Consider the following 19,811-nt stretch of genomic DNA (forward strand, 5'->3'; position numbering starts at 1 on the left):
TGACCATATTCCCTCACTCTTTCTCAAACTTGCCGCAGATGGTATCGCCATCCCCATCAGCATTCTCATCAACAGATCTCTCCAGGAATCTTATGTCCCCAAATTATCATGTGCTGCCTTTATCTCGCCTCTCCACAAAGAAGGCAAAAATAATAGCATCTCTAGCTTCCAACCAATAGCCATTCTTTCCTCAATTTAAAAAATCCTAGAAAAATGCATCCGCCTGAAACTCATGCCCTACCTCATCAACAATCAACTCCTCACCCCTACACAATACGGCTTCCATCCTGGCCATAGTACAATAACTGCTCTCCTCTCTTTTTTAAACATAGTCAACCATGCCCGTGACTCTGGAGAAATTGTCTCCACTGTCCTTCTCGATCTATCCAAGGCATTCAACACTGTCTTCCATACCTATCTTCTGAATCACCTTTCTAACCTTAGTCTCTCCCAAAAATCCCTTACATGGTTCAATAGTTATCTCTCTGACAGATCCCAGGCTGTGAAATGACAAACTGGTACCTCAGCCTTCCTGCCTACCCCAACCGGGGTTCCCAGGGGTCTATACTCGGACCAATGCTCTTTAATATATTCATCAATGGTTTCCACACTGCTATTCCAAGCACTGAAATAGTGCAACACGTAGACGACTGCAGTTTAGTCTGCTCTGCTCTTAGCCTTCCTGAGTTCCAGGCAAAAACCCAATTGGCCTTTACAACTACAGAAAACTGGATGCTTCAAAACCATCTCTCCCTTAATGCCAATAAATCCAAATTCCCTTTCTCCCCCTCTAAAGCCTTCCCTCTCAACAAACAAGCCTTCAATATCATCAGCCATACCAACTCCACTATTGAAGTTGTTACTTTTGCTAAACTTCTTGGGGTTACCATTGATGAACACCTGAAATTCGATATACATGTCCAACTAAATATTAAGAAACCCCACCAGAAACGTAGTATGCTATAGAGAAACTCTCACTTTCTCTCTCCATCTACAAGGCAAACTCTCGTCACTACCTACTTACTACTGTCACTACTGTACAGTGCTCCACTACTAACCAACCACTCTTCCACAATCACTGCAAAACTAGAAATCTGTTACAACAAAATCTCTAAATTCACTACTAAATCTAACCACTCCTCCCACCATTGTACCTCTCTCCATATGCTAAACTGGCTAGAGCTTCCTAACCACCTTGACTACCTCCAACTCACTACAGCCCACAAATTAATCTTTAAACCTACTGCATGCCCTGCTCTAACAAATATGCTACCATTTTACACACCTCACAGATCCCTAAGATCTGCTCATCAAAATCTACTTACTGTATACAAACCAAAACATCCGTCTGGCCAATTTCTCCTATCCTTTTCCTTAGCCAAAAAATGGAACTCTTTCATTCTCACTACGAATCTCTAAAAACTTTGAACACTTCAAATCCCAGCACCATCATTCCTACCTCTCCCATAAATGGAAACGTAACTGCACTCTACCTACCTAATCCTGCCACTGTCTCTTATACATATACTTGCACATATTCCTCTACACCATGCTGTTTTTCCTCTACAGCTGCCTCTCTCTGAATCTAATGTAATATAACATCAAAACCTTGAATGTATATAATGTAAATACTGTACATAGCTTTCTATCTCTACTCTCTCTCCCTATCTGGGAATATATCGGTTTTCTACCTACGTTGATACTAAGAGGTGATGCTAACTAACTAAGATAATCATCATGTGTGCACTCTACTTTTGCTACTAAATAATTTCCTCTTTCTCCACTGTATATCTGCCTTTCTCTGCCTACACCAGAATCTATTTCTACTAAATTACTGCCTCCTTCTATACTGCTCAACTGCCTTTCTCTAATTTCACCACAATCTGGAATGTATACATAGTACACTTGGTACTCTTCACCTTTATTTCCCACACATTTTACAAACCCTACTTACTACTATCTTTCAAATATTCAGTCTTTGCAACTACTAACATAAGAGTTACAATTTGATAGTATTTAGCATTTTGTTCATACTATTTCTGCTGCCTCAATTTAACTATATGCTGTGCAAATGGCTCTGTAATCAACTATGTATGCCATGAAGAGTGTTTATTTTTGCATTTGTAATTTGCTGCATCTCATTATATAATTCTACATTTGTAATGGAATGAAAATGTACCAAGAATCCTATTATGTCGTTGCCGCTTGGAACAATAAACCAAACACTAAAAATGTGTTTAAGTAAAGAGTTACTATGTAACGGCAATGTAGAAGTAAAATTCCATATAAGATATACCCCACTCTGTTACTCCAGTCCAAAATTCCCCTCAGACAAGTAATATGAGAGACTCCATTGAAAGAAATATGTTGGTTAATTGGCCCTCACATAATCACCACAAAGCCGCAATGTAAGGGAGGCATCAGATGTGGGTATACCAGACAAAATCCAACTTCTTGGATGGCTCGAATACACAAATGGAGAAAATATCTATAATGTTCCAATTGGGTCACCAGGAAAGCAAATTAGAACCCTGAAAGGTGCATCTTTAGGTCAATGGGTGCCACAGGCCAACCACAGAGAGAAACAGGAGAAATAAAACATAAAAAAACCTCTGCAAGTACGGCAGCTGCATGGTCTCAATCAAAGTCAGAGCAAACCAAAAATAAGAGACTAGCATACAGTGGCACCAAGTTAATCATTTAGTGTAGAAGTGCTCTATGCACAAAAACAGGAACAGACCGGTTTTGGCTTCACATATACATAGCCTTCATCAGTGTTAATGTCAAGTAACTAAGTCATACTTTATATACACAATTTAAATGACATGTGACCAATTAAAGATGCTCATTAAGCCCTGGTTTAAAGAGACCTCCTAATTTGACAATCCAGTTTTTTCTCCATGCTGTTTAATAGATTAAATAGTAAGACCTAGAAGCAATAAACTAGGTTGGTATGAATTATTAAACAGCATGGAGAAAAAATGGATTGTCAAATTTTTAAAAGTTTTAAAAGTGGTTAGATGACAGATGTCTTTATTCCTACCGCAAAAGCAAAACTTTAGGATCACATTTTTCACATTACAAAAGAATTACACCTCAGGATGTCTGTATGACCCAGACTACTCTACTAGGAGATAGATTAATTGGCGGGCATCCTTGTGGTCACTGCTCTTTTTGTAAATATATATTCACAACAAAGGAATTTACTAGCAAGAATACAGGCAGGATATTCACCATTAATCATTTTGCCAATTGCAGTACGGACTGGGTGATCTATTTGGCCACATGTACGTCGGGCATTTTACATTGGTCAGACTTCTAGATAGTTGCGCATTCGTATCTCTGAGCATTTAGGAGATATTAGAAATGCTAGAGCTACTAATGCTCTATATAAGCATACTGTTGTACATAAAACGGCTCAATTTTCTTTCATTTGCATTGACAAGATTGTTGGTCACAGAGCATTTAAAACTGGATGGCATAAACTGTTAAACAGTAAGGAAACCAAATGGATAATTAAATTAGGTGGTTTGTTTCCACCAGGTTTTAATGACAAGTTATGAAGAACTATCTGTCATTACTATTTTAATATTGTTACATATACTCTAATCTTTTGTTACGACTTTGACATAGTTTTCACTGGTCCGATATGATTATCATTATTATTTTACAATATGTTTTCAGCATTCCAATTTTGGAATACATGTTAGTCTTAAACTATGATGGTTTATTGTTGGTTATATTTCTCTTTTTTCCATTGTCATATCTCATTCACATTTTATGGTCATGAATTAGATTATTGTTTTGTTTATAATTTATATAAACAGGAAATGATGTCATATTTTTCATTTGAATTACCTATAAACAGGGATTGTTTAATCATCTTGACCATACCACTAAAGAAAGCTAATTGCTGAAACCGGTCTGGTTAACAATAAACGAGTTTTCTGCTACACCTACTCGGGGTGCTGGATTTTTTTCTTTTGACATGGCCTTGTATGTTAAGCAGAGATCGCCTCTGAGTAGACGATATGCCACAGAGTATAGCTGGAGTTTTTTTAGATGGTCAGCATATGGCATCTGCTTTAGGCCTCTGATTCTTTTAGTGAGGTATTTCTGTGGCCTTTCCAGCTGTTGCAGATGTCTTGTGAGGTACATACCAAATGGGGCATTATACTCTATAATGGGTCTAATGAGGGGTGAGTACAGTGGGACAATGACCTCCTTTTTTCTGGATGAAAAGCCCTTAGTCATGAGGTGTGCCACATAGAAGGATTTCCTGACTGTTGTAGTGATGTGGTTATCAAAAGTGAGACCACTGTCCACATGTGTCCCTAAGTCTCTCATCACCCTTTTGATGTTTAGTGTACTGCCACCTATGTGGTAATTCATGGGTACATGTTTTTTTCCAGAGGGGATCACTATACATTTCTTGGCATTAAGCTTGAGCCCATGGCTGTGGCACCAGGCATCTGTTTTTGTAAGGTCCTTTTGTAGAATATCCACATCATTTGGAGATTCAATAATGGCTCCCAGTTTGCAGTCATCTTCAAACTTTGTTAGCCAGAGTCCCTTAGTGATGGCCTGTACTTTAAAGAAGTAGATACCAAACAAGAGTGGTCCCAGGACTGAACCCTGAGGTACTCCACTTGTCACTTGTCTGGAGCTGGATTTGGAGTCGGCTACTTTTGCAGTCTGGATTATGTCAGTAAGCCAGTTGGCAACCCATCGAGTGATGTAGGGATTTATGCCCAGCTTAGTAAGTTTATGTATGATTCCAGAGTGGAGGATGGTGTCGAAGGCCTTGGCAAGGTCCAGATAGGCTGTGTGGACTGCTTTACCCTCGTCCACAGCTCTGGAGACTGATTCAAAGAAGTCAATCAGGTTCGGGAGACAAGATCAGCCCTTCACAAACCCAAACTGGATGGGGTTCAGTGTTTGAAGGTTGCCAATGTCTTTGTTTATAAGTTCCATGATAATGCGCTCCATGCCCTTGCAGATCAGGCTCATCAGACTGATGGGATGGTAGTTCCCAGGATCCAAGGTGGATCCCCCCTTGTGGAGTGGGATAACTGTAGCTGTGTGCCACTCAGTGGGCACGAAGCCTGAGGTGAGGCTATGATTAAACATGACACTTAGGTGAGGTGCCAGTTCATTTTGTAGTTCATGTAGTACACAGCCTGGGATGTCATCTGGTTCCATGGATGCTGTATTCTTAGCTTTGGAGAGTGCAGTTTCTACCTGTGTGACCGTGATTACTGGAATTTGGCAATCTTTTGGTACTGAGTTGGGTCCTTTAGGGGGTGAGAGGGAGGTGAATGCCTTGTGGTTGCCTTTGGAATCTTTGGCAATTTTATTTTCCTAACTAGCTTTTGAGGATTTTATACAGGATCTCAGCTTCTTACTGAGGCTGGTGAGGGAGTTTTTTGCATCCTGGGATTTTCATCTTTTCTGCAACAGTTTCTTCCTTCTGTTGTATAGTTTGTTTATAGCAGGGGACCACCAGATTGGCTTCCTTTTTTTGGAGGAGAGCATCTTGGTTCTATTTGGGATGGCACGATTCATGCACGAGTGGATGTGCTCGTACAGTGCCTTAGTGTAGGATTCTGCAGTCGAACTTTCAGATCCCATCTGCATAGGTGTCATGAAGTTTGTCACTTCTGACTTCAGTAGCATGAAGTTGGCTTTGGAGAAGTTTTTTAAGGAGGTTTATTTACTGGGGGGTGGGGGGTGGAATGTGGATGTCAAGGGTGATGTGCTTATGGTCAGACCTGACCAATGAGGGGGTGACCACTGGTGTGGAGCATCTATCTCTCATGTTGGTAATGACCAGGTCTAGGATATTGGAGCCCCTGGTGGGACAATGGATTAGTTGATCCAGGGCATTGGAATTTATGAATTCCAAGAACCGTTGGGAAAAGGAGTCGGTACCCGAGTAGATTTCCCAGTTAATGGCAGGGTAGTTGAAATCACCCATTATTAGGGTGTTTGGTTGTATCTTAATATTTTCCAGTATGTTTAGAAAGGTGTAGTGAGAATCTTGGGGCATGGTGGGGGATCTGTAGCAAGCTACAATTTGGATTGCAGTCTTACCTAGTGTTAGTTGTACCTGGAGAATTTCAGATGCATTGTGTTAAAGAAACCAATGCCCTATATAAACATACCATGATACATAAAAATGCCATATTTAATTTTACTGTTATAGATAAAATAGTAAGACCTAGAAGCAATAAACTAGGTTGGCATGAATTATTAAACAGCATGGATAAAAAAATGGATTGTGAAATTAGGAGGTCTCTTTAAACTAGGGCTTAATGACCATCTTTAGTTGGTCACATCATTTAAATTATGTATATGAAGAATGACTTAGTTACTTGACATTAACTCTGATGAAGGCTATGTATATGTGAAGCCGAAACCAGTCTGTTCCTGTTTTTGTGCATAGTGCACTTCTACAATAAATGATTAACTTGGTACCACTGTATGCTGGTCTCTTATTTTTTGCTTTGCTCTGACTTTGATTGAGACTGTGCAGCTGCTGTACTCGCAGAGGTTTTTTTTCTGTTTTAGTAACCACTCTTACCCATCGACCTTTGCCTTCTTGATCCATTTTGGATTTAGACACATATACCCAAGTGTCCTCCCCAAGTAAATGTACACGTGACAGTGGTAAAACTGTCTGTAAACCTTTCTTGTTTGGTTGAATAATTTCAGACCATCTAAATGCTCCACAAAAAGCAAGCAAAAAGGCAGCCCTAAATAATGCTACCTCATAAGAGGAAAAACAAACATTGGAAACTGCAAGCCACAGTTTACGTAACATCTCTGCACCTATGGGGTACCTCTTATTAGACCTCTTGGGTGTTTGTTTCCCCCAGCCCTTAAACATTGCCTGTACTTGAAATGTGTTAGGTAAATCCTTCAAACCCACAGCCTGATGAAACCAATTTCAGGCTGACAACGTGCTTCTCGACCTTCCCAAAGTCTACCCTTTTTCTTTCATTACCAAAATGTAGGCCCTGATTTGGTAAGTGGAATTGGCCCTACTTGTTTCAAGCCTCTGGATAAGCTGGTCTGCAAAAATTGCTGTATGCATTTATTGTACCTTACCCTTGTCCTTCCACTGAGGGCATTACACATTAGCCACCATTCTCTTCTGCCCTTAAAGCCCATAAATGGTCTGGCACTTGAACTGGAGAAGGTTTTGAATTTGGAGCCAGCAACCGGAACCGGGTCCACTGCAAATGAAAAAGGGAGTCTGCTAATGAGTTATCAATGCCTGGAATGTGTTGTGCCTTCACTGTGACATTTTAATGTTAAGCACTAAAAAGTAAAATGTCTCATCATCCTGCCTACCACCCTATTACCCCCCAGCTGATTATTGACTATGTGTACTATGCTATTGTTGTCCGAGTGAAGCCAACCCACTCTATCTTTCATTTGCACACCCCATATTTCCAATGCAACCACTACTGGGAAAAATTCCATCTCTGCAATTTAAATATTTAGCCTACTTTTCACTTGAGTTAGCCATGCTGCACTGAACCACTGATCTTGAAAATAACCCCAAAGCCAATTTCCCTTGCTGCATCTGTAAACACTGAAGTGGTAGTTGGTTGTCTCTCTCCTGCCAAATTACTGTCCCATTGTAATCTGATAGGAAACTCAGCCACACCTAAATCCTCCTTCATGCCCTGTGAGGCCCTAATCCGGTGGTGTGGATTTGTGCACCCAGACCCTTTAGCAGCCAAACGCCTCATAAATGCCACCCCACAGGGATTACTTTGCATGCAAAGTTCATCAGCCCTACTAATTCTTGGTCCTGTGTACCCCTTAAAGGGGATGTGGGATGCCAAAGTTTATTCTGGGGGGCTGAGAGATGAAACATGCCTTGGCTGCGCAGTTTGTCTTCCAGATGCCATGCACTGATGCCTAAATTTACATTGTAATTGATTCCAGTAATGGCTAGGTGAGTTAACTTACCGAAATTAAGTATACATACATATACACATATCTATGTACATACACACATACATACTTATAAACACAAAGCTATATAATATATGCATACATATATAAATACATATACAGAAATATCCATACATATATGTACACATATTACGTACACATATATATACTATACATATCTACACCATATTCATACTTGTATCTATACATATATATTGTAAATATATAATACATATACACATATGCATACATATACCCATATATACATCTCTGTACTTATACACACACATACATATACATATATATATATATATATATATATATATATATATATATATATATATATATATCGATACACATATACACACACACATACATATTTATTTATTTATTTATTTATTTGCAGTTGGTTTACCAGGATAGTCCATTGGGTCAAAAGAACCCGTTTTCAATGGAGTCCTGGGGAGAAAAGCTCCAAAAAAGCAATAACAAACTAGGTACAAACAGTGTCATGATAAATACAATAGTACAAGATACAGACATATGAGTTGAATCTTCAGGAAACAAACAAACAATACTCAAAATATTTAAAAAAATAAATTCAAACTTTAGGAATTCAAACAATACTATTTAGAGAAGAGTGATGTTGCTTTACACATACAGAGTGGTTATTTTGTAAGGACAAAAGCTTATAAGGTACAATCAGGTAACATGAGTGTGAAGGGAGATGTAAATACCATATTTTTATGAGGGGTGGGAGCAAGAGCATTCCCATTTGGCCTTTTATGAGGGGTGGGAGCAAGAGCATTCCCACTGGGACCTTAGATACATATGAAGAGATTTTTTAAATATGTTATGATTGAGAGTAGTGCGAATTGATGGTGGGAGTGAGTTCCAGAGACAAGCTAGGTTAAAGGATAATAAGTTTTTGCCTGGAGGACGAGTTGGTTTGTGTACTTCTAATAGGTTTTGATTGTTAGACCTTAAAGCCCTATTGGGTAGGTGCATCCTGAAGGTGGAGGACAGGGAGGGACAGAGAGATGGGTTAAGAATGAGCTTGTGGGCTAAAGTTAACTGAGTGTAGTTGAGTTGATTAGGTAACTCAAGCCAGTTTAGTTTTTGGAGAGAGGTGCAGTGGTGGGTGGAGGACCTGTGACCGTTTGCGAACTTAGCGATTTTGTTATAGCATGAAGAAAGTTGTTTTTTTAGAGAGGACTGAAGATTTGTTAGCAAAGGAGCTCCATAGAGAAGGGAGGGGATAAGAAAAGAAGAGGAGAGAGTAATTTTAGAGGAGCATGTGAGGAATTGATTTTGACGATAGAGAATGCCTAGTTTTTGATGGGTTTTTTTGATATTTAGTTGTAGATGGGAGTTGAAGTTAAACTGGTTATCAATTTGGACACCAAGTAACTTGGTTTCAGTCACCAGTTCAAGGATGAGTTATTTTCGCTAGTAATAGAGAATGTGTTCATATCGAAGGGGTAGTTTTTGAGGGGGTAAATACCATAAGTTTAGTTTTGGAGGCATTGAGAGCTAGGTGGTTTATTTTCATCCAATGTTCAGTAATTGAAAAAGCTTCTTGTGTAAGCTTTTGGAGCATAGAGGAGATGTATCTGAGCAGATAATGGTAGAATCATCTGCATATTGGATGATGTTAGAGAATGGAATGGATTTGCGGAAGTCATTTATAAATATATTGAAAAGAAGGGGACCAAGAATGGAGCCTTGGGGAACTCCGGTAGGGGTACTAAGAAAGGAGGAAGTGGCCTTTTTCCATTTTACAGCTTGGAATCTGTTTGATAAATAGCTAGAGAACCAGTTCACGGAGGAGGGAGAGAGGTGAAGTTGTGAAAGTTTAGTTAAGAGTAAGCTGTGTGAGATAGTATCGAAGGCTTTAGAGAGGTCAAGTAGTAAGGTGGAAACAATTTGGCCAGAGTCACGTGCTTTATTAACAGTCTCTAGGTAGGAGAGTAGGGCTGTCATAGTGCTATGATTTGGTCTAAACCCGTGTTGAGTAGGGGTTAGAAGGTTATTATCTAAGAGATGTGGTAAGAGTTGGAGTTGGACACATTTTTCTAGGAGTTTAGAAATGGGGGACAGGATAGCAATGGGACGGAAATTGTTGACGTTACAGTTGTTACCTCCTTTATGCAGAGGAATGATGAAGGCTTGTTTCCAGAGTTGGGGCACTGTACATTCATGGATGGAACGGTTTATTAGAATGCTTATAGGATAGGCAATTGCTTCAGCAGCTATACTTAGGAAGTAAGAGGGAATGTTATCAGGTGCATTTGTACATGGCTTCAATTTCTGAAGGAGTTTCTTTATAGTAGAAGTGGGTATTGGTTTTAGTGAAAATAGAGTTGAGTGTGAAGAAAGAGAGTTGGAGGAAGGTAAGGATGATGTGGAAGTTGGGATAGGAGAAGAGCTAGAGGATAGACTGTGAGTAGATGGTAAGGGGAGGAGTGATAGTGGAAGGCTGAGAGTTTGCAGGAGAGTGTGGGGGTGAATTAGATGGTGAGGTGGGACTAAGGAAGGAGGAAGTTAGCTTGCTAATAGATTCAATGAAAAGGAGTTGAATTGAGTAGCTAAGTCTAAATCAGGGACATTTGGGTCTGGGGTAGGGGTGTGTGGCTTACTGGGATTAAGGAGGGTAGAAATTCCTTTCCAAAACTTTTGAGGATTTGTTTTATTATTGTTTTGGAGTGTAAAAAAGTATTTTTGTCTATCAGAGATAATAGACTTCTTTACTTTATTTCGAAGTGTTTTGTAATCAATATGGGGTTTTGTTTTTCTGATATAGTCCCCAGGCTTTATCTCTGAGGCGCATGGTTGATAGTGTGTTTTTGGTAAGCCAGGGGGCAGAATTATTTCTTATTCTCTTTGTCTGCAGGGGGGCTTGGGAGTCTAGTATTTCTAAGAATGTTGAGTTAAAGTAAGCAACTGCATCATCTAAGGCTAATGTCCGTAGATTGTTCCAGTTTACTGCTTTTAGAGAATTTAAAAAGGTTGTTGAGTTAAAGTTTTTGTGGTTACGGGTAGTAATGTAATTGTGGGTGTGGTGTATGATACAGGTATATACTGATATATATATATATATATACACCTAAGCAAATACACACACATATATATACACATACATATATATATATATATATATATATATATATATATATATATATATGCGTACACACACACCCACGTGCACTTTTATATAAATGCTCCTTGTATTTAGATATCAGATGCAGCATTTCGGTTTGCTTGCCTATCTGCTACCACACACACTGACATGTCATTTATTTGTATTAACCACTTTGTTTCGTGCCAACATTTATTAATCTGGTTGCTAATAAAAAGGTGAGGGAAGGTCATCAGTGTATATAGCCCTGACCCATCTTCCTGAATATCTCCAAATAGATATCTGCAGAATAATGCAAAATGATTAAAAAATGCTGACAATCTATCTTAACATGCTGTTACTGAGTAGCAATTTACTATACAACAAGCTAAACCATATAGCCTGCATGACGACACTGCATAATAACACCATGTAAACTACCACAGCCAACACCCGAAGTGAATTCTCGCGTGACTTTTTTTTTTTTTTTAAACACTCAGAACATGCACACTGTCACAGCATCTATGGTCCTCTAACAACTTTCTAAGTGAAATTCATTAATGCTTACAAATTTATTTGGTTTTGCCCAGAATTCTTAAACCAAGAATTTGAAAGGGATGCTGCAACCTCAACCTAATGACAGAATACCTTCTGGCCATCACCATAAATTTATTATTATTATTATTATTATCATTATCATCATCATCATCATCATCATCATCAGGGTATTATTATTTTGTTATTATTAAACAGATTGGAGTGTTATTTTTATTAACTTTATTTTATTTATTTAATTATTTTATTTTTATTTTTATTATTATTAACATCTTCACATGCCTCCAGATTTCTAAGTAATTCCGGACTACTCAAAATGATCATTTACCTCTTTCTACCGGACTAAGCTTTCTTGTTTGTATTGCTGAATTCTTGCCACCCAACTGATGTGGATATCTAAAGGCAAGACAGTGCATTTGCACATCTATCACCTTACAAAAATATGTGAGCTAACAAAGTGACTGTAAGGAAGTTTTGCAACTCAAGGGCTTTTACAGTGCCCCAAAATTATTAAGGTTTTACTAAGGCTTTAAAGCATTCCTCCCAAGAAGTGTAAGTGGAATGCCATAACACTTCTCCCGCTTTCCCTTAAGTGCATAGTGCTATCTGATCTGTTTTGCCTCCACCAAACCTACCCCTTGTTGCTGTGTCTTTTGGCTTTTCCCGGTTAGGGGTCGCCACAGTGGAACTCCAGTCCGCTAATGATTGGCAGTAGATTTTTACGTGCCGAGTTGCCAGCCCTGACACACAACCTTCAACAAAGGTACACCCATTCACGCATGTCTCCAGACAGAAAACGCTCTAGCTGAGAATCAAACGGGACAACGTCTTACTGTGAGGCGACAACACTACCGCAGCACCACCACTGCAGTAAAACCTAATTACACTGCAGGAAGTGGGGGATGAGAAAACCTTCTGCTTGCAGCAAATACAAGCTAGTTTTTCTTCTCTTGCAAACTTTACAGCTATGGGTTAAGATCTTAGCTTGAATTAGGAGCTAAAATGAAACTTTTGCCCATTTACAAATAATCCTGCTTTCTCAATCAGGAAAATGTTTTAAATATGTTTTCTGTTCCACCAAGCCACTTTGCAGTGATAATTGAAAACCCAAGTAAATATTACCAACAAATCAAAGCTTTGACCTCATATGAAATATTTCAGCCTTTCCTGAAGAAATTCTGTGCACTGGCCCATTACCCCCCCCCCCACCACCACTCTGCGCACTGACCCATTACCTCCCCCCACCTTTCTGCCCTTCTTCTTTTCCTTACAGAAAGTAACACCACTAAAATTGAAATGGTTACAATATTCTGCTACTTAGCCACAGAATCCCAGCCAACTAACTGCTCTTTACTCCACCAAGGTATAGTAATGTGTTAGCAAGTAAAACTAAACAACAAATAAATCCACAGGGCTATCTTTGCGGTCCTGAACAAAAGAATTTCCACTTTTGCCAAACCTTTCTATCCACAATTACCCAATGTATTCATTTACAACCTGCAAATGGCTGTAAATTCCATAAAACCTAGATTAACTTTAATGACCCTCTCAGCTGAATTATGTAGTATTATTATTTTTATTATTAATTTTATTTTTTTCTAAGAAATTAACTAGACATGATTTACTTGCATTAAGCACAACAAGTTAATGAACCAAACGTGATTTATGTTGTATTAAGCATACAAGCAGGCCCCAACTCACTAGCCTTGCCATGTGTTTCTTCACTGACCCCAGCCATCTAGTTAATTGCAGGCCATGACTATTGTTTGCTAGATTGCTAAGAAAAACAATTTCAGGTTTTGCTAAAACCTTTTGCATCTCATCCCTAAACCCCAGGCCAAACTTAGGCATGTGTGCCTTTGTTTCATGCCTTAAGTGAGCCTTAATCCCAAAGTAAACCCTACTTGAAGTATTAATTTAAACCTATTCTGTCATTTAAATTTAGTCTGATACCTTTAAGTACATATTTTACCCTCTAACCTGTTTGTAACCTAATCTCCAGCCATTTCAAAAAATATAACTGATTTGAATTACAAGATTACACAAACTAAAGCCTTTACATTAGATAGTAACTTAAACAATCTGCCTACATGCTCTTAAACCAAAATGTCTTTAAACATCCATTATGTCAGGAGCCTGGGTGGGAATTCCCAGATATGCTCAGAATTAGTCCAAAATGACAAAAAATACACCGAACCCACAGACATTGCCAACATCCTAGCTGACAGGTTCAGCGCAAATCTCTCCCCCCCCCTCCCCACCAAAAGGGCAAATATCTATCCCAGCAGTGTGCTGCCCCCCTGACATCTCAGATGCTCAGGTAAGAGCCGCCCTCTCCAAAGCAAAAAACACAGCATCAATGGGACCAGATGGTATCCTGGGCTGCGTCCTACATAAACTCCAAGAAGAGCTAAACCCAAACATAAAACTACTGTTCAATCTCAGCCTTACTACAGGATATGTACCCAAAGAGTAGCGTACAGCAACAGTGGTCCCTCTCCACAAAGGTGGTGCCTCAACAGATCCTGGAAACTATCGCCCCATAAGCCTGACTAGCTTGGTCTGCAAAGGTATGGAAAGGATCATCATGGACCTCATAAATAAAGATATTGGGGACCTACAGACACTGGATCCTACCCAGTTTGGCTTTGTTAAGGGCAGATCCTGCCTCTTAAACCTGATCGATTTCTTTGAAACAGTCACCAAGGCCATTGACGAGGGGAAGGTGGTCCACACAACCTACCTGGACCTCACAAAAGCCTTCGATACAATACCCCACTCGGGCATTATAGATAAGCTCACCAGCTTAAATATAAACCCCTATGTCAGTAGATGGGTTGCAAACTGGCTCAAGGACAGAACCCACATGGTTAGAATTGCTGGAGCTATGTCAGACTCCAAACCAGTTACAAGTGGTGTCCCACAAGGCTCAGTCCTGGGACCTCTCTTGTTCGGTATATATTTCTCGGAGGTACAGGCCAACATGGAAGGACTGTGGCTGACCAGGTTCGCAGATGACTGCAAACTAGACGCCATAATCGACTCTCCAGCCGACACAAGCATCCTCTAAAAGGGCCTCATAGAAACAGACAACTGGTGCCAGAGCCATGGCCTCAAGCTAAATGCCAAAAAATGTATAGTCATCCCCTTTGGCAAAAACAAAGTGCCCACAAATTACCACATACGTGGTAATCCATTAAGTACGGAAGAAGTAATTAGGGACCTGGGGACCCAAGTTGACAGTAATTTCTCATTTGACAACCACGTGGCCAAAGTGGTTAGAAAAACATTTTATATAGCCCAACTAATCATGAAGGGATTCACATCTAGATCAGGGGAGGTCATTGTGCCGCTTTACTCATCCCTCATCAGGCCCATAATTGAGTACAATGCCCCTTTTGGGATGTACCTCACCAGACACCTGCAGCAACTGAAAAGACCCCAAAAGTACCTCACCAAGAGGATCAAAGGGCTCAAACAGATGCCATATGCTGCCCGGTTAAAGAAACTCCAGCTCTACTCAGTGGCATACCACCTGCTCAGAGGTGATCTGTGCCTGACGTATAAAGCCATGTCCAACCCGGAATTAATGGACATGCTGCACCTCAGAAAATCCAAATCCCATCGAGCAATGCGCTCGAGAGACTTGAACCTCAGCACTGAAATAAATAGAACATGCTGGAGGGACAGATTCATAACCCAGAGGCTCCCTTCACTCTGGAATAAAATCCCAGTCCAGGTTAGACAGAGTCCCTCACCGACACTCTTCAAGAGGAATTTTGATGAGTGGATGGGAGATCATAGGTTTACCCCGAGTATCACTTCTGTGTCACTGTTAGACAGAGGCACAGTATACTAACCTCGAAAAAGGGCATAGCAAAATGAATTTAAAATGGGTAGCGAAAGCCAAACACACTCTGGCTAGGCTTATAAATGCCCTAGGGCAGATAGCCTAGTATGAACCTATGAACCTATGAACCTATAACATAACTAGCCTTTTCTCTGATACAAAATCATTGTCCTATGTAAATAAAATAGTTTAAGGCAAACTGCCCTTGAGTGCCCTCAGCTATTTCTGATCCTCTCCAAAGGCTCTGCCTTGTGGCTACTTTCCAGCCTCAGCTTCCAGGCCCTGCCACGTGACTACCTATATGCCTCAGCTCACAGGTCATGCCCCAAGTGGCTACCTGCAGGCCTCAGTTTCCAGTCCTTGCCATGTGGCTAACTGCAGGCCTCAGCTCACCAGCCCTGCCATGTGACTAACTGTAGCCTCAGCTGCTTGCAACTAAGCATCAACCATATCACCCCCTGTGTGTGTATATATATATATATATATATATATATATATATATATATATATATATATGTAATTTTTTTTTTTTACTTGTACAACACTTCCTGTGTCTCATGTATAACCCCAGGCCTTCCAAGGGGCATGTGCCCTAGTTAATTCTCTTTTTTAACTATGTTTTAATTCAGTTAGTGCAAATCCTTTGTTAACTACTTACAAAACCCTTCTGGTGTTCTACTTTTCATTTGATACATTACAAGTACAACCTTAATTCCTACCCTTGCTTGTAGCATTGAAATACAGGCCTGCAAAACAAAATCCAGTTATAACACACCAAATCAATTCAACATTACCCCCACTTATCTGCTGAAAAAACTGCTTGCATGCCTTTAAGCATAATACCCTAAGCTTCCTACACTATTAACTAAACATAGTACAGATTATACAGATAAATGCCACTAAAGCCTGTGATTAAATCAAAAACAAACAAAAGGCCCCTACCTTGTTGTTAGCTCACCCATGTAGTTCAAACACAAAACAGTAATCCACAGATAAGCTGATCAGACAAGCTGCCAAGGTAGAGATCGATGAGACTGATTTGCTTTGTTCCCAGACTTTTCAACCCTTCCCCTGGACAGCCCACCTCAGCCCTGCTATCTATCCTGACCCTACTTGTTCTCCACCCCCCCCCCCACACACTGGAACCTGAGTCTAAGCTGACCTGCCTCACACAAATGACGGCTTGCTGGGACTGGCTTGCCAGCCGTTATTTCTTTGTTTACAGAACAATACTTCTATCTATGGTGAGGCACATACAGTTAGTAAGGGGAGTACATATGGGAGCTTAGTTCAGTTATTTAAATATATCTTCTCTCTTAAACAGGTCTGTCCACAGACATTGTCTATGTACATTGCAGAAGAACTGTTTGGATCACTCTCAACAGGTTTAATGCTGACTTGCACAACCATCTCCAAGACTATTGTATCATTAGACTTGATGAGCTGATTGGGGGTCATAACTGAGCCCTTGCCTCTTTGCTCTATAAAGTGGCCCCAAGCTATGTAAAGCCTGTTTGCCTGGTGACTTGGATTTAGATAAATCTGAATATTGTACAGGGAAGTGGGGGAAGATGAAGGGAAATGAAGAGAAAGATGCTTGCAGTCATTTGGAGGATTTTGCCTACATTTGCCCTTCCAGCCTACAGTGGAGATGTAACTGGTTTGTAAGGCACCGTGCACTTCCTTTTTGGGTGACCTCATTGCCACACTCTCCTTTCTTATATATGTCAACTCCACATTTGAGCAGCACTGGGAAAAAGTGAATAAAAATAAATAAACACAGAAGCCATTACTGGCTTACAGAACTAAAGTTCATGCAGTTTTGATGAGCTATGATCAAAAATATCTAGAGAAAGTTGTTCTCTACAATTACATTTGCCATGCTGTAGTATTACCTCTTTAATACGTCAGGCATAACACCTTCACTGTATGTTTTCTAAGGCAAACATGTCTTCTTACAGCTACCCTTGACATAGTTGCTTTAAAAGTATATTTCAGCATAACAAGCTTAGTCGTCAGCACTAGTAACAGCAATCTTTTAACTCATAAACACTGCTAGTTGGCAGATGCCGTAAAGTCAAATAAAACAACCCTATGCGGTGGACACATTTTATTTACAGCATAACACAGTTTTCTCAGTGCCTTGGCATGAAGCCTTACTCTCTGGAATGGTTATGCTGAAGTACTTGGAGAACTGTCTTACATTTTACAATTAAAAGTTGTACAATTGCTTGAGATCATTTTATTACTTTGTATAACTTTGTGGTGAGAGATGATGATGTAAGTGCCCTAAATTTACCCCATAACCCTTATCTACTAAGCATGCCGGGCTGCATCAGCTAAAGTACCAGATGTGTACAGTGTTTATAATATTTTTTTCAGTACTTTTGATTCTTTACCAACAAGCAAAATTGCCTGATCAAAAGCTTTAATACTTTATTGGGATTGCCTTTGACGTGGTTGCAGGATCAATCTTATTAAATAATTTTATTTATTTATTTATTTTACATTTGTTAACCGGGAAAGTCCAACTGGATACATATCCATTTTCAGCGGAGGCCCGGGGAAAAAAGCTGCAAGCAGATAAACATTTAAAATGCAGTATACAGTAATATTTAGCAATTAACAAAACCAAATGTAAAATACACACAGGTTACATATTTAAGAGAATGGTCTGAGTAAGGTAATATTTACAGAGATATTAAGCAATTTAACAAAAATAAAAAGACAACTACAAATAGGTTCCATAATGAAAAAAGGTTCAAAGGTTATATTTGGATAAGAGAAAGTCAACAACAACGTGGGAGGTGGAGGGAAACTATAAAGGGAGAAAAAAATTAAACATATAAGAAAAATGAGGGTATAAGAAGAGGAAACATGTAAAGGAAGATCATTTATAAAGAAAGAGAGGAAGAATGAGAGAAGAGAAGGGCAGGTTAGGTAGAAAGCAGCAGAGGCTGAGAATGGAAGTTACAGTTCTGATAATGGAAGCTAGAGCTAATATAAAGGGGTAGACGAAATTAATTGAAGGAGGGTACGGAGAGAGAAAAGGGAAATTATCTTAGATAGTAAATATATAAATAAATAATAATAATAAAAAAAATATATATATATATATATATATATATATATATATATATATATATATAAATAAAACAAGTTCTGTGTAGCACCAGATAACTATGTTTGATATATTTGCATAAAAATCTGCACGCTGACTATTGCCACTCAAAATACCCTGAATCATAAAGAAAATCTGGTAGGGTCATGTTTATTGCATTTAGTCTTGCCCATGTGGGATGGGTTATGGCTGAAAAATATCAATAATGAATTGTCACTACCCCAGTGCCCAGTCAGATTTTCTCGGTAAACAAATGCAAAATAAATAAATAAATGTACTTATTTTCTGTTAAACAAAATAAAAGAGCAATGTCTTGCAATAATTCCCATACAGATGCTGTTTACCATAACACTTCAATCCTTTAAAAATACAGTTAATGGCAGAGCAACACTAACTACTATGCAAACAAAAATACCCTGCTGTTAAAGTGACAGTAGTGCTACTAAGAGCGGCAAGAAAAACGTAAGGTGCTCCTAGCATCAACGGCTACATTTGGGTCTTTTGTATAATATGCAAGGCACCTTAGATTATTAGCATGAGACTAGTTTCTCCTGATAGGGTACTGAAAGACATGTGATGCAAATGTTGGCTATGAGAAAAGAAAAATACGATGGGTAAACTCAAAGTTTATGAATTATTGTTATAGTGATCCTGCCCAATGAAGCTCTGCTGTCTATATCCAGCAGTTTACGTTCTGTGCATGAATCAGAAGGCATTTCTTTGTGACGAAGACACAGAAAGCCAATATCATGGTATTGCTGTATCTTTGACAGCTTCCTTTTGTCCTTCTACTGACTGTTGCAAGGCCTAAATATGAATATCGCCATAGCTGTCTTACTGTACCATATAGTTACCAGATGACAGTACATCAGAATGAGATGAAACCTTCTCCTCATGTCAGAGTAAGGGAGCATCCTACTAGGATATATACATTTTCCAGCGATACAAACAGTATCTACATGCATTAATAGAACAGATGTCAGAATGCACGCGTGTGCTTGTGCACATGCATATGTTTAGTGAACCATGTATTGTGTATATATATACACGCACACACACACACACACACACATATATATATATATGTGTGTGTGTGTGTGTGTGTGTGTGTGTGTGTGCGTGTGTGTTGACTTAAAATATTCAGCAACAACAAAAAAAATCGAAAGCATTAATTTTATGCTCAGAGACAAAATCTTGAA

At 39.3% G+C, this 19,811-nt stretch overlaps 1 protein-coding gene across 1 annotated transcript in view; it reads right to left on the bottom strand.

Annotated features, from left to right (window-relative positions):
- LGI1 (leucine rich glioma inactivated 1) overlaps positions 1–19,811 on the bottom strand; it is a 412,750-nt gene that overhangs the window by 83,782 nt on the left and 309,157 nt on the right. The window lies entirely within an intron of this gene.

The sequence above is a fragment of the Protopterus annectens genome, chromosome 14.part0 (genome assembly GCF_019279795.1).
Source record: "Protopterus annectens isolate FY-2018-M chromosome 14.part0, PAN1.0, whole genome shotgun sequence".
Classification (NCBI taxonomy): domain Eukaryota; kingdom Metazoa; phylum Chordata; order Ceratodontiformes; family Protopteridae; genus Protopterus; species Protopterus annectens.